This window comes from Elephas maximus, chromosome 21, assembly GCF_024166365.1.
Source record: "Elephas maximus indicus isolate mEleMax1 chromosome 21, mEleMax1 primary haplotype, whole genome shotgun sequence".
Taxonomy (NCBI): Eukaryota; Metazoa; Chordata; class Mammalia; order Proboscidea; family Elephantidae; genus Elephas; species Elephas maximus.
Genome location: NC_064839.1, coordinates 66703996 through 66720494, shown reverse-complemented (window position 1 = coordinate 66720494; position 16499 = coordinate 66703996). Strand labels below are relative to the sequence as shown.

General features: G+C 36.9%; 1 pseudogene; it reads left to right on the top strand.

The window, feature by feature from the left end:
• The first annotated feature begins 16037 nt into the window (after nucleotides 1-16037).
• Nucleotides 16038-16278, top strand: LOC126064648 (transcription elongation factor 1 homolog; annotated as a pseudogene).
• Nucleotides 16279-16499: the final 221 nt, after the last annotated feature.

The following is a 16499-nucleotide window of genomic DNA, read 5'->3' as shown; positions in this document are numbered from 1 at the left end:
CAAGGCTGTAAGTCTTTATGGGAGTAGGCTGCCACATCTTTCTCAGGCCTAGCGGAGGGTGAGTTTGAACTGCTGATCTTTCGGTTGGCAGCTGAGTGCTTTAACCACTGCGCCACGATGACTTTCTTCAAAAATCAGTCTTTTTTAGTAAATCAAAGGGTTGTGCAAACACCATATTTAGTTTTCCAAATATGTCTATCATCCTAAGACATTCCCTGTGCTCATTTGCAGACAATCCCACTCCCACCACAGCCCCAGGCAACCATTCATTTGATCTCTGACTGTATGGAAGTACTTTCGTGGTCACTTCATATAAATGGAATCATACAGTGAAAACTCCTGTGCCTGGCTTTGTTCACTTAGCATAACGTTTTGTTCTCAGGGGTTCGTCCACTGGGTAGTATGTATCAGTTGTTTGTGGGTAGTATGTATCAGTTGTTTGTATATTTATTTATTTCTAAATAATATTCCATTGTACAAATATAGCATATTTTGTTTATCAGTTCACAAACTGATAGACATTTGCTTTTTTTTCAGTTTTTGCCTACTATAAATAACGATGCTAAGATCCTTTATGGACAAATCTTTGTGTAGACACTTATTTTCATTTCTCTTGGTAGATACCCTGGAGTGTAATTGCCAAGTTGCATGAATAGGTTTGTGCATAACTTTTTGCGAACTGCCAAGCTGATTTCCAAAGTGATTGTTTCATTTCATATTCCCTTCAGCAATATATGAGGGTTTAAGTTTTTCCACATCCTTGCAAAGAGTTGGTATCACATTTTTTTTTTATCATGATGTGATTATTGTGATTATTATAGTAATTCTAAGTGGATGTTAGTGCATCTCATTGTCATTTTAATTTGCAGTTCTGTAACTGCTCAGAATGTTTTCATGTGCTTATTAGCCTTTCATACATTGGTGAGATATCTATTCAAATCTTTTGACATTTTTTAAGTTGTCTTGCCTTCTTGGTATTGAATTGTTGGAGACTTAAAAAAAAATTTTTTTTTTTTTTTTTTTTACATATGGATTCAAGACCTTTTCATTAATTTTTATAGTAGAATTGTATTCTTGGGGAAGCAACTAATTTTCATCAGAACTAAATGATGGAAATCTACTCCTATATATTCTTTACCAAAAATCTTTGAAGATTAGGTAAAAAAAAAAAAATTTGAAAGTAATTATTATTAATATACCTTAGAGAATCTGACAGTCACAACCGAAGATGTCTCTCTAAGAGTTATGACTAACTTTGCAAATATACTTTTATTTCATTACTATTTTTATTATATTTTATTGCTAAAATTAAGAATAAATTCAGTTCTGGATACTACAGACTTTTAAAAGGTTGATCTTCAGCTACCAAACTCTCAAAAATTTCATGTCTTTTTTCCTAAATCCCCAGAATAAGCTCAGTATGCTCTTGCCAGAAACTGCCAAATTCCACCTTACTTAAGTTTTAAACACAACACTACCGTGGAAGTTTCTAAGTAATACTGACACAGGGTGATGGCTGCACAGTGGACTAAACTCTGCCTGAGTTATTCACTCCCACCGCTTTCAGAGAGGTACATGTAAGCAAGCTTTTATTTTCCTTCTAAAACTGCGCTGCCTCCACCCCTTCCTTTAGTATATGTGTCTTTTTCCCTCATCTACTTCCACAGAATTCTAAATTTCACACTGAATACTAATTAAAACTCTAAGTTTAAGACACAGAAAGTACTTGTAACATGCATTTGGGTGAAAATCACTAACTATAAAGATAGTCCAGGAGGTCAAAATATATCTTAGCAGGGCTAATGGACCACATCTACCAGGGCTTCCACCAGACTGAGTCCGACACAGCTAGACGGTGCCTGGCTGCCACCACTGACTGCTCTGACAGGGATCCCCATAGAAGGTCCAGGATGGAGCTAGAGAAAAATGTAGAACAAAATTCTAACTCAAAAAGAAAGACCAGACTTGCTGGACTGACAGAGACCGGAGAAGCTCTGAGAGTATGGCCCCCAGACACCCTTTCTGCTCAATAATGAAGTCACTCCTGAGGTTCATCCTTCGTCACTCCTGAGGTTCACCCTTCGGCCAAAGATTGGAAAGGGCCATAAAACAAAATGAGACTAAAGGGGCACAGCAGCCCAGGAGCAAGGACCAGAAGGCAGGAGAGGATAGGAAAGCTGGAGTAGGGAACCCAAGCTTGAGAAGGGAGAGTGTTGACATGCCACGGAGTTGTTAATGAATGTCACAAAACAATATGTATACTAACTGTTTAATGAGAAACTAGTTTGTACTGTAAACCTTCATCTAAAGTATAATTATATGTGTGTGTGTATATATATATCACCATATAAGAAGCAAAGCTTTGCTTAATGCCAAGAGCTGTCAGTTCACTGACTGCAGCACTCACCACTTCCTGAACTTCAATTCCTCTTGGCTCAGATGTGCCATTTTCTTAATTTTAATGCCCCTCTCATTATCCCTTTCATGACTCATGGGATATGTGGCATCCCACCCACTTTTTATGCCTCTGGAGTTCTTTGGGAGTATACTTTTCCTGCTGAAAGCATTTGTTTTGCTTCAGTGGGGAGTTGTGCAATGGTGAAGGGCAAAAGAAACATTTGTTAAAGCAAAATAACTGGGGTATTAGGCAAAATCAGAGAGGCCTCATTTACCTCAATGGAAGGTGCCCCACAATAAAGCCTGCTACCCAAGACAGGTAGTATAGATAGGCTTCCACAAATCATGTCTTTTAATGTGTTTTCACATATTTCTCAAAATCTATATTACCAACCAAAAATTTAAACACGTTCAATTACTCAGCATGTATTCCGCTACTGAATATACATGGTAACAAGAAAAAATTCAAAGCATAAAGTAACTGGGCCTTGAAAGGATTATATTATGCACTACTTCTTGCAACTCTATTTCTCAGATTATTCTCATTATAATCCAATGATGTTCTAATCTCTTTCTTCTCAAAATCACCCAGAATTTTTAAAGAAATGGATGTTCACCTACTGTATTAGAACCCTATACATCTCTCATTCTACCCTTGATTTAATTTCAGACACTAAGAAAGTGACTTAATAGTATTATTTTACAAGCCAATCAATACTACAGTTAGCTTTCTGTCTATTTTTAACTAGAACTATGCCCTCTTTTTCATCTCCAGAGATTCCGAAAGTCAAGGCAACCTGACTTACTCTCTGATGTTGTAGCCTCTGAAGTTTAAGTATTGTCTCCTGACATATGCAATTCCAGATTAGTATCATACCAAATGAAACTAGGGAGTCTCATGCCATAAAGCATCTACAATCATACATCCCAGCCATTTGAAGATGACCATCACTGAGCTTCCCAGAGATTCCCTCGTACCCTTACCAGTGAAGAGAGTATCCTCTGTGCTCTCTATGGAGCCCAGTTAGGTTGTTTTCAGTAATAAAGTTGTTATATATTTTTGTTGTTGTTAGGTGCCATTGAGTCGGTTCTAACTGATAGCAACTCGATGTACAAGAGGATGAAATCCTGCCCAATCTTGTGCAATCCTGACAATAATTGCTGTGTTTGAGCCCATTGTTGCAGCCACTGTGTCAATCCATCTAATCCAGGGTCTTACTCTTTTTTGCTGACCCTCTACCTTACCAAGCATGATGTCCTTCTCCAGGGAATAGCCCCTCCTGATTACATGTCCAAAGTAGCTGAGAAGAAATCTTGCCATCTCTTTAATTCCAAGGAGTACTCTGGCAGTACTTCCTCCAAGACAGATTTGTTCTTTCTTCTGGAAGTCCATGGTATATTCAATATTCTTTGCCAGCACCATAATTAAAAGGTATTGATTCTCCCTTGGCCTTCCTTATTCATTGTCCAGCTTTTGCATGTGTATAATGCGATTGAAAGCATCATAGGTTGGGTCAGGTGCACCTTACTCTTCAAGGTGATATCTTTGCTTTTTAACACTTTAAAGAGGTCATTTGCAGCAGATTTGCCCAATGCAATATGTCATTTGATTTCTTGACTTCTGCTTCCATGGGCGTTGGTTGTAGATACAAGTAAAACGAAATCCTTGACTACTTCAGTATTTATCTATTTATCATGATGTTGGTTATTGGTCCAGTTGTAAGGATTTTTGTTTATTTTGCAGTGTAATCCATACTGAACTACTGAACGCTGTGGTCTTTGATCATCAGTAAGTGCCTCAAGTCCTCACTTTCAGCAAGCAAGGTTGTGTCATCTGCATATTGCCTATTTTTAATAAGCCTTCCACTAATCTTGATGCCACATTCTTGTACATATAGTCCAGCTTTCCAGATTATTTGCTTAGCATACAGATTGAATAAGTATGATGGAAGGATATAACCCTGAAGCACACCTTTCCTGATTTTAAACCCCTCAGTATCCCCTTGTTCTATTTGAATGGCTGCCTCTGGTCTATGTATAGATTCCTCATGAGCACAATTAAGTGTTCTGAAATTCCCATTCTTTACAATGGTATTAGTAGTATGACTATGTTATGACTATGACTTTGCATAGTCAATAAAACACAGGTAAACATCTTTCTGGAATTTTCTGCTTTCAGCCAAGGTCCATCTGACATCAGCAATGATATCCCTCATTCCATGCCCTCTTCTGAATCTGGCTTAAATTTCTGGAATTCCTTGTCAATGTACTGCTGCAGTGGATTGTTATATATACATTAACATATTTATTTATATATATAAACCAGTTGCCATTGTGTTGATCCCAACTCAAAGCAACCCTATAGGACAGAGTAGAACTGCCTCTTAGGTTTCCAAGGAGCACTTGGTGGATTTGAACTGTGAACTTATTGGTTAGCAGCTGTAACTCTTAACCACTACCCCATCAGGGTGTCCTTTTATATAAATAAATATATATATGTGTGTGTTTATATATTTTATATATATAGACATATATACATATTAACATACATATTATGTAACATATTAACATATATATTATATATATAAATATATATATTTCTTGCTTTTTTTTGAAAGTTAAAATAAGTCAAATGTAGTCTCCAGGACTACATTTTAGTCTCTCATCACTGACCATTAAGAACACTAACCAATCAGTTCTGGTGTATTCTATATAGATTCCAGTAATAAGTCAATTGCTCTCTTATATTTGCTGGTACACTTAGTTATTTTTTTTTTTCTGGTTCCATGTTATCATTTTATTAAACAAATAAGAAAAGAAACATCCAAAATCATTCAATGTCAAAGTCTTTGAAACCAAGTTAATATCAGTCATCAAAAATATTTTTATGACTGAATACAATCATATAATCCAGTTTATTATATGTCCTACATCCTTTACTTCTAAATGAAAGCTTTTGTTCAAAGCTTTTTGTTGTTGTTTTTTTGTTTTTGATCATGCTAGCATTATTTAAAGGCTGATTATAATAATTTCTATTTGAAGAGCATTCACAGAAAATCTTCATAAGAGCTATAAAATATTACATTAGAGTTATATGGCACTTTTTAAGTCTAATAATATATCATCTCTTTCCCTTCTCCTTATTTTATCTCCTCATTGCCCAAATTCATACCCTAATATGACTGATCACAGTTTAGATGAGTTCTGGAATTATAAAGGCTGGAATCTCTACGATAATATCAGCTTGTTTGGTAAGAAATGAAGGAGAATCACCTTGGAACTAAGGTGAACATTTATCAGAGGAGAAAAAAAAGGAAATGTGAATGTGTATGACTTGTTCTTTTTTTAATTCTCTATTATACATGTATGCATGGGTGATAAAGTGCTCAGAGGATTAGCAATGTCCAGGGAGATCTGTGGTACTGAACTGTTATGGATTTACAATAGAAAGATCTCTATGTCAAACAAAGTCAAAATTGTTCTTTTCAGAAATGAAAATGTTGTACTCCTAATTTGAATTTTATCTTTTTTTAAGGTGAATGGAGAAAATAATTGGAAATAGTTCATAAAATGATATTAATAATGGAAAACTTTTTGAGAATAAAAAATATTAATAATGGAAAACTTTTTGAGAATAATCACATGCAAATTAGTGGTTTGGGACTTATAGTGACAGTGAGTTTTTGTACATGTAATAGTATGGTGGAGGGGTTTAACCTTGCATGTATTCATTCTATGTTAGGTGGATGACTGTCATGATTACTGTCTTAGTCATCTAGTGCTGCTATAACAGAAATACCACAAGTGGGTGGCTTTAACAAAGAGAATTTATTTTCTCACAGTCCAGTAAGCTAGAAGTCTTAATTCAGGGCGCCGGCTCCAGGGGAAGGCTTTCTCTATCTCTCAGCTCTGGAGGAAGGTCCTTGTCGTCAGTCTTCCCTTCGTCTGGGAGCATCTCAGCACAGGAACCTCAGGCCCAAAGGACGCACTCTGTTCCCTGCACTGCTTTCTTGGTGTTGTGAGGTCCCCACTCTCTGTTCACTTCCCTTTCCTTTTCATCTCTTGAGGGATAAAAGGTGGTGGTGCAGGCCACACCCCAGGGAAACTCCCTTTACATTGGATCAGAGATGTGACCTGGGTAAGGCTGGTGTTGCAATCCCACCCTAAGCCTCTTTAACATAAAATTACAATCACAAAATGGAGGACAACCACACACTACTGGGAATCATGGCCTAACCAAGTTAATACACACACTTTTGGGGGGACCTAATTCAGTCCAAGACAATTATAGTCCTAATTATGCTTCTTATTTTGTTTCAATGCCTGTATGGGTCACAGTTTGTGTTATGCACTTTAAAACCAAAAAACCTGTTGCCCTGGAGTCATTTCCAAATCATAGCCACCCTATAGGACAGAGTAGAGCCACCCTTGTGGGGCTCCAAGGAGCAGCTGGTATATTCGAACAGCTGACCTTTTGGTTAGCAGCCAAGCTCTTAACCATTGCACTTTAGGGGATACAAAATAACAACAGAAAATCATGCTTTTTAACTTACTATTTCCTGAAGGAGATAAGGCATGTACATGAGTAAGTACAATATCTGCTATTAAAAATTACTGTCCTCTTTGTAAAATTTTATAAAATTTAGTTTGATAAAGAGATTGTCAGAAAAGTAAGAAATTAGTAGTTAACAGGAATATTGGTTTGCTATAGGGTCGCTATGAGTCCGAATCGACTCGACAGCACTGGTTTTTGGTTTTGGTCTATAACATAATGTTAATCAATAATATTGCATTTTACCTGGGGCCTCTCACATACCCAAAAGTGTAATAACTCTTTAAGTACATTTTCTACTTGGCACAATTTTAAGAAGAGAGTATCACTTTGATCTTCATTCAATAAATGAGAATATGCTTTTAGAAATGTTAAGTATATGCCTGAAATGGAGCAAACTGTGTCCCCCAAAATTTACAATGAAGTCTTAACCCCTGGTACCTGTGAGCATGACCATGATTGGAAATAGGGTCTTTGAAAATGTTATTATTAAATTAGCATGAGGTCATACTGGAGTAGAGTGGGTCCTAGTCCAATGAGAGCAGTGTCCTACAGAAGAGGAGAAACAGACAATCAGAGGGAAGATGGCTGCATAGAGGTGAAGTCCTACTTCAGCTGCCAGCCAAGGCACACCTAGGGCTATCAGAAACAGGGAGAGACAAGAAAGGATCTTTCCCTAGCGCCTTTGGAGAGAACTTGTCTCTGTAGACACCTGAATTCAGACTACTAGCCTCCAGAACTGTGAAACTATAGACTTCTCTTGTTAAGCCACTCAATTTGTGGCCCTAGAAAACTAATACAATGCCCAAATAAGATAAGCAGTTGTTGAGTGAAAATGGTGAGACTTTGGCTTAGTAAGGATAAAAAAAGAAAAAAAATAGCACCCCAAATATCAGTGGTTTGACACAATATAGTTTTTTTTTTTTTTCCTCTTTCATTTAAGGTCCAGTATGAATTCACTGTTGGGAGTCAGCATTAGTGCAATTTTGATTCAGGAAACTAGCTCTCCATTTTGCAATTAGCCTTTACCCAAAACCAAAAAAAAAAACCATTGCCATCCAGTCGATTCCAACTCATAGAGACCCCATAGGACAGAGTAGAACTGCTCCACACGGTTTCCAAGGAGCACCTGATGGATTCAAACTGCTGAGCTTTTGGTTAGCAGCTGTAGCTCTCAACCCCTATGCCACCAGAAGGGCCTTAGAATTTTCTCCATCCAGTGGCAAAAGAAAAAAACATAAATGTACATGTCGAACCCATTTTTTAAAAAATTTTCCAGCCAGAAAATGAACAAGATTCTTCTAATTTTATTATATTAACTGCACTGATATAATGGCCACACCTGGTTCCATTGAAGAGACGAGTCTGGGAAGCCACCTACAGAAATAACACCACACTATAGCTCAGCTGCTGACCAAAAGCTGAGCAGTTCGAATCCACCAGCCACTCCTCAGAAACCCTATGGGGCAGTTCTACTCTGTACTATAGGTTCGCCATGAGTCGCAATCAACGCCACGGCAAAGGGTTTGGGTTTTTTGGTGTAGAAGGCAGAGGAGAAATTATTGGTAGGTAGTTATTTATCTCCAACAGACTCCTAATGCCTTTTTCTTTCTGCTTTTCTGCACTATCGCCAATAAATGATATGCAAATGCTCCTTATGTTGGTGTTTAAATATTTTACTCAGTAAGAAAAATTTAGCCTACGGATGTTTAACTGCAATTCATTAATTGCACACTGTGATATTATAAAGTCTCAGGAGTAATATTTGATACAGTAGATATATTTAACTTCACATGAACATTCATAACTCCTCCCACTATGATATAATATCCTAATAGTTTTATTGAGTCATATCAATTTTTCAGTTTCTAGAATTAAAAAAAAAACTTTCTCATCCTTAGCATTTGTCCTAAACCAAAAAAAAAAAACAACAAAGCCAGTGCCGTCGAGTCAATTCCGACTCATAGCGACCCTAAAGGACAGAGTAGAACTGCCCCCATAGAGTTTCCAAGGAGCACCTGGCAGATTCGAACTGCCGACCCTTATGGTTTGTAGCTGTAGCACTTAACCACTACACCACCAGGGCATTTGTCCTAGTAGATAAAAGCTCTGCTTGCCTTTGCAACCAGGTACATTCTCTTTTAATCGTTCTAAAATCAATAAAATTCTAAAATATACTACCGATGACATTAATGGCTTGGGTATTCTTACTTTTAATTTTGTTGGACATTTTGTATCAGTAAGTTAAGTGAACCAGATTTTGTTATTTTCTGCCAGCATTTGCTAAGTACAGTCTATGTATTTGTGTTAACCAATTAAAAAAAAAAACTAACTCATATTTTAAATTTAATTAAGTATAAGAGTTTTCTTCAAAGTATTTAAACATAGGGAAAATATAAGAATGTACTAGAAGATTATACTCTGAAATCATATTTGATAAAACTTTATTTCCTTTATCTATCACATAATCAGGAGTCCTGGTGGCATAGTGGTTAAGAGCTCATCTGCTAACCAAAAGGTTGAGCTAGCCTGCTAACCAAAATGTTGGCAGTTTGAATCCACCAGCCTCTTCCTGGCAACCCTATGAGGCAATTCTTCTCTGTCCTATATTGTCGTTACGAGCTTTTTTTTTAATTTATAAGAAATGATAATTTTATTAATTTCAATATATGTGGAAAAATTAACAATATAAGTATTGAACATTTTTAATATTACACATCTTTACGAGAAAATAGAGTTGCCATTATTATATAACTAAATAATTTTAACAGGTAAACATCTTTCTGGTATTCTCTGCTTTCACCCAGGATCCATCTCACACCAGCAGTGACAAGCCTCGTTTCCCTTCCACTCCTAAATCTGGCTTGAACTTCTGGTATTTCCCTGTTGATGTATTGCTGCAACCACTTTTGAATGATCTTCAGCAAAATTTTTCTTGCGTGTGATATTAATGATATTTTCAATAATTTCTGCATTCTGATGGATCGCCTGTCCTTAGAATGGATCTCTTCCTGTCTGTTGGCCAGGTAGCTGTCTTCCAAATTTCTAGAAGTAGATGAGTGAGCATCTTCAGTATTATGTCCATTTGCTGGAACATCTCAATTGGTATTCCATCAATTACCAGAGCCTCGTTTTTCACCAGTGCCTTCAGTGCAGGTTGGTCTTCTTCCTTCAGTGCTATCTGTTTTTGATTCTACGCTATCTCCTGAAATTGGTGAATGTTGACCAATTCTTTTTGGTACAGTGACTCTGTGTATTCCTTGCATCTTTTCTTGATGCATCATTCCAAATTTTGTCCGTAGAATCCTTCAGTATAGCGCCTCAAGGCTTGAAGTTTTTCTTCAGTTCTTTCATCTTAAGAAATGCTGACTGTGTTCTTCCTTTTTGGTTTCCTATCCCCAGGTCTTTGCACATTTCATTATAATACTTTGTCTTCTCGAGCTACCCTTTGAAATCTTCTGTGATTATTTCTTCTGTTCACTTTAAATACTCTTTGTTCAAGAGCAAGTTTCAGAGTCTTTTCCGATATTCATTTTGGTCTTTTCTTTCTTCCCTGTCTTTTTAATGACCCTTTGCATTCTTCATGTATGATGTCCTTCATGTCACCCCACAACTCATCGGGTCTTGGGTTATTAGCCTTCAAGGCATTAACTCCATTCTTGAGATGGTCTCTAAATTCAAGTGAGATATACTTAAGTTTGTGCTTTGGCTCTTGTGGCCTTGGTTTAATTTTTTCAGCTTCAACTTGAACTTGCATGTGAGCAACTGATGGTCTGTCCCACAGTTGGCCCCCGGCCTTGTTCTGACTGATGTTATTGAGCCTCTCCATCATCTCTCTCCACAAATATAGTTGATTTGATTCCTATGTTTTCCATCAGGCAAGTTCCACTTATATAGTCACAGCTGATGTTATTGGTAAAAGATATTTCCAATGAACAAGTCATTGGTCTTGCAAAATTCTATGAAGAGATCTCTGGCATCTTTTCTATCACCAAGACCATATTTTCCAGCTACCAATCCTTTTTCCTTTTTTTCCAAGTTTCACATTACTATCACTGGTAATTATCAATGCATCTTCATTGGGTGTTTGATCAATTTTAGATTGCAGAAGTTGGTAAAAATCTTCAATTTTTCATCTTTGCTGTCTTGATTGAAACTAGAAAATACCAGAAAGATGTTTACCTGTATTTTATTGATGATGCAAAGACATTCAACTGTGTGGATCATAACAAATTATGGACAACATTGTGAAGAGTGGGAATTCCAGAACACTTAATTGTGCTCACGAGGAACCTGTACATAGATCAAGAAGAATGAGTCAAGCAGAACAAGGAGATACTGTATGGTTTAAAATCAAAAAAGCTGTGCATCAGGGTTGTATCCTTTCACCATACTTACTTAATCTGTATGCTGAGCAAATAATCAGAGAAACTGGACTTTATGAAAAGAATGGAGCATCGGGATTGGAGGAAGACTCATTAACAATCTTGCTTGCTGAAAGTGAAGAGGACTTGAAGCATTTACTAAAGAAAGCCAAAGACTACAGCCTTAAGTATGGATTACACCTCAACATAAAGAAAACAAAAATCCTCACAACTGGGCCAATAAGCAGCATCATGATAAACAGAGAAAAGAACTTGTCAAGGGTTTCATTTGACTTGGATACATAATTGGTGGCCATGGAAGCAGCAGTTAAGAAATCAAACATTGTATTGCATTGGACAAATTTGCTGCAAAAGACCTCCTTAAAGTGTGAATAGCAAAGATGTCACTTTGAGTACTAAGGTGTGCCTGACCCAAGCCACGATGTTTTCAATTGCCTCATATGCACGTGAAAGCTGGGCAATGAATAAGGAAGACCACAGAAGAATTGATGCCTTTGAATTGTGGTGTTGGTGAAGAATATTAATATACCATTGACTGCCAAAAGAAGGAACATATCTGCCTTTGAAGAAGTATAGCCAGAATGCTCCTTAGAAGCGAGAATGGCAAGACTACGTCTCACAAACTTTGGATATGTTATCATGAGTGACCAGTCTCTGGAGAAGGACATTATGCTTGGTAAAGCAGAGAATCAGTGAAAAAGACAAAGACCCTCAACAAGATGGATTAACAATTTGGCTGCAACAATGGGTTCAAGCATTGCAACAATGTTGAGGATGGTGCAGCACCAGTCAGTGTTTCATTCTATTGTATATAAGGTTGCTACGAGTTACAACCAACTGGACGGCTCCTAACAACAATACCAAAAACCCAGTGCTGTCGAGTCGATTCGACAACAATAAATAATTTTAAATTGTCAGTTTTTATTATATTTCAAGAAAACTTGTCTTGAATATATTGCATCCTAAAAGGCAACTAGTAAAGATCTTGGTTTGACTAAATTTATAGCTGGCCAAATTTTCAAACACCTGTGTGACTCTACAGTGACATGCACACCGAACAATGTAAATAATGACATACATGGCATACTCAACAAATCTTATTCAATGTCATAGGCTTTATTTCCCTAAACATTGCTCTTGAAAAAATTTCACTTCTGAATTTTTAGTACTAACCATTTCTGATTTATAATTCAACTATTCAATTATTTATTATTCAACTTATTTCATGTTGCCATGAAATAGTTGTTAAAAGGAAAAATATATTCCTAGTAAAAAGTATGTACCAGTAGATTTTCCTCATTTTGTTTCTTATGACATGCGAAAAATGGAGATAATTGCTTAAAATTTTGGCTATATGTAAATATAATATGAACCAGTGGAGGAAATTTGAGTACTAGAAAAAAAAAAGAAAGAAAATCATGTGACTGTTATAGACGAAAAGATTTATTTTAGGGAGTAATCGTGGGAGGAGAAGGACCTTTCCTGGTGCAGGTGAACAAGTTAGAGCCAAGGCCCTCAACTGGCAGAGATGGGGAAGGGGAGCTCATGGAGAGGTCATGAGGGTCTGTTGGCTCTGTGGAGCCACCATTCTGTGGGTCCCCAGCTGACCTGGTAGAGATGTGATTACTTGGGAAGAAAGCTGGATACAGAGAGAAGAATAAGAACATGCTGGAACTCACTGAATAATTCTGTGACTGCCTGTCACTGTATCTGATGATAAAGACCTTGACGGGGTAGTGACTGCTGCTGATTATGACCTCAAACATCTCATATAAGTTCTGAACTACTCAAACTCGGAAATATGCAGGAAAGGAAAATCTAGGAAAAGTGCTCAGTTCTTAAATAAGTTGACAAAAAAATTCAGCCCAGTGTTATGTTTAAGTGAGTAGAATGAAAGCTATTAATGATCCCATTTAAAATATTTGACCAATTAGATATGCTCTTCTTGGCTTTTAGGGAAATTAAGAAATCACTGATTTGAATTTTATGAATAAATTTCAGATAAGGACAATTTTTGAAACCTCAGGGTTGAATTATCTACTTCAGACTCATCCATTTGCTCTGTCATGCACTTTTCTTCCTCCCTAAAACATAGAACACTAGAAAAATACTGGGCTTATGGAAAGTTTGAAAGATTTCTAAAATATAAATTTTAAATAATCTTATTTTTTCAGATTGTTACACTTAAAAGCATAAACTAAATGATAACCTCATTAAGTGAACTTTAATAAAATAGCCAAATCTCTGCACAGTCTAGATGTTTGAAGTTCATATTTTCTGCTTCATTCTTCTGCTTTTTTAATCTTAACTTTCCATAGTTATATAATACTAATAATTATGATCCAATAAGTACCCATTTAATTAGTTATATTAATAAAAATGCTCTAAAATATGTATTTGTGGGCCTTTTTTTAACTTAAATGTATATACAGAATTCTCAAAAAATCATTTATAGCTTCTTTATCTATGCTCACCCTCAAAATGACCTCATCTAATCTTATGTCTTTAACAATTATCTACATTAAATACCATATATGGTTTCTCCCATGGCCATTACAATCTTATATCCAAATACCTATTTGACACCTCCATTTGGCTACCTAGGAAGTATCTTAAATGGAGCTTATCTGAGACAGATACCATGTCCTCACCCCAACACTGCACCTAGTCTTTCCTCTCTCTCCCCACTAAGTAAACAATCCAACATTAAACCCAGTTGCTCTAGCAAAAACCTATTTATCATCCATGGATTCTCTTATTTCTTGCATCGCACATTCAATAAATCAGCCAAGCTTTTGACTCCTCCAACATATGTCTTAAATGAGACTGCAGCCTAAGCCATCTCATTTTCGCCAAAATACTGCAAAGCCTCCTCACAGGTTTCCCTGATTCCATGTCTATTCTCATATAGTTAATACTCCGTATTAACTCTTTCAAAATGCTAATCAGGTTAACCTTTTCAAAATGTTAATCAGATTATATCATTTTCCTTCTCTAAACCAAAAATATCACCAGCAAAAAAAATCAAATACCACTCCATGTTCCATGTCTACAGACATGAACTCACACACTTACTTCAATCTCTGCTAACTCTGGTTAGCATGCTGTCCACCTGCAAAGATAGATACCTCCTCAGAGCACTGACATTTACCTTTTACTCTCTCTGTAATGTTCTTTCACTGGCTACATCTCTTAATTCATTTATATCTCTGCTAAAATTCACACTGTCTTCTTGACCTCCTCGACAAACTTACGTAAAAGATTCCTTCCTATTGCATTGTCCTCGTGACTTCATATCTTCTTCCTTTGCTCTCTTTCCTTACTTTATTTATGCACTTGTTCATTTATTTTATGGTTCTCAACTAGTATCTATGCTTCTTGATTGCATAGACTTCTCTTGTTTGATTCACCTGTATATCATCAAAACTGTGAACAATTTTTAAAATTTAGTATATATGGAAACCCTGGTGGCATAGTGGTTAAGTGCTATGGGTGCTAACCAAAGGGTCAGCAGTTCGAATCTGCCAAGTGCCCCTTGGAAACTCTATGGGGCAGTTCTACTCTGTCCTATAGGTCACTATGCATTGGAATCCACTCGACAGTGCTGGGTGTTTTGTTTTTTTTTGGGGGGGGGGGGAGTTGGGATATATATATAAAGTCTGTTTAAAATTTTTTAACTGATACTGACATTTAAAAGACATTTCAGAAGGAACTGACTATCTGAAGCAAACATCTGCTGAGGAATCTCAGTTGCTTATACTACATATAGTATTTTGGTTTCCTAAACAAATCAAAAGCAAAAATATTTTGCATACAGCATTAACCAATTTTGATCCACTTTAAAGATAAACGGGCATATAGTTTATGTATTTATACTTATTTTTTTACTATTATTTATACTTGCTATGTATATTGTTATTTTTTTCATTCACAAAACGCTTTTACATTCTATGTCAAGTTGTGAAAAGATGAAAGTCACATAAGAAAGTCTGTGCCAAATTCCTTTTTCTCCTAACCATTCTTTCTATTAACCCATTTTTCCCCCTATACTTGGATATATTTCCATGGCATCTATATTTGCTCAAGATCTCTGCCATATTTATAGAGTAACTAGCTAAACTAACTCATTGCCATTGAGTGGATTCTGACTTGTAGTGACCCTATAGGACAGAGAAGAACTGCCCCATAGTGTTCCCAAGGCTGTAATCTTTACAGAAGCAGACTGTCACATCTTTCTCCCACAGAGCGGCTGGTGGGTCTCAACTACCGACTTTTCACCAGCAGCCAAGCACTCAGTTATTGCCTTCAGGTTTCTATATTTATAGAATAAAGACCTGAATTTAAAAAATATGTATATGGATTGTTATGGCATGCCAGAGGAAGGAGAACCTGAGTTCAGAATCAAAAGAAACATTCTGTGTAGGTCTTTCTTGAAAGGTGACAACATTTCTACAGGCATAAATGGTAGCAGCAGAGTGTCAATTAGTGTGTTACATTAAACCAAAGAACAGATATTAGCAAAAACTTTGTGATATAATGTAGACAATTAAAAATTAATATGGAGTAGTTGATTGGGTAATGGACGATGTATTGGGAATATAGATAAATCTAAAATGGAGAGAAGAGTTTAACCATTTTATACTGTTAAAAATGCCTTTTGTTCCAATGAGGGAAGATGAGTGTGGGTTCACCCTACTGGGAATATGAGAAGCAGACAGTCAAAATGGAAGCCCCCCCAAAATAAGGTGACAGGCACCCTAGAGAACCCAGTTCACCTGCACCTTCTGCAACCACTAGAAGTCTACTGACAAGAAAATGGATCATGCCAGCAACACCAGAGTCATCTCTTGTAGCATGTGCCTAGAGGAATTCCAGATGCCCACCACATATCTCTCAGAACGAGTGGACATAATAGAGCATTGGATAGGTGCCTGTGAGGTGTGACCACTAGCCAATAGCAGTGAAGAGGACCCAACTCTCACATCCACCTACTGGGTACCAAATCAGAGACATTCCAGGGGTCCTGATATGGGTCCAGGGCTGTCTCAGCCATCTGTAGATGTGAAGTGGATGTGGGTGTGAGTGCGTGTGGCTGCAAGCTTGTCTAAGGGTGGCCATGAGTGTGTGTGTGTGTGTGTGTGTGTGTGTGCTGGTGGTCATGGGGT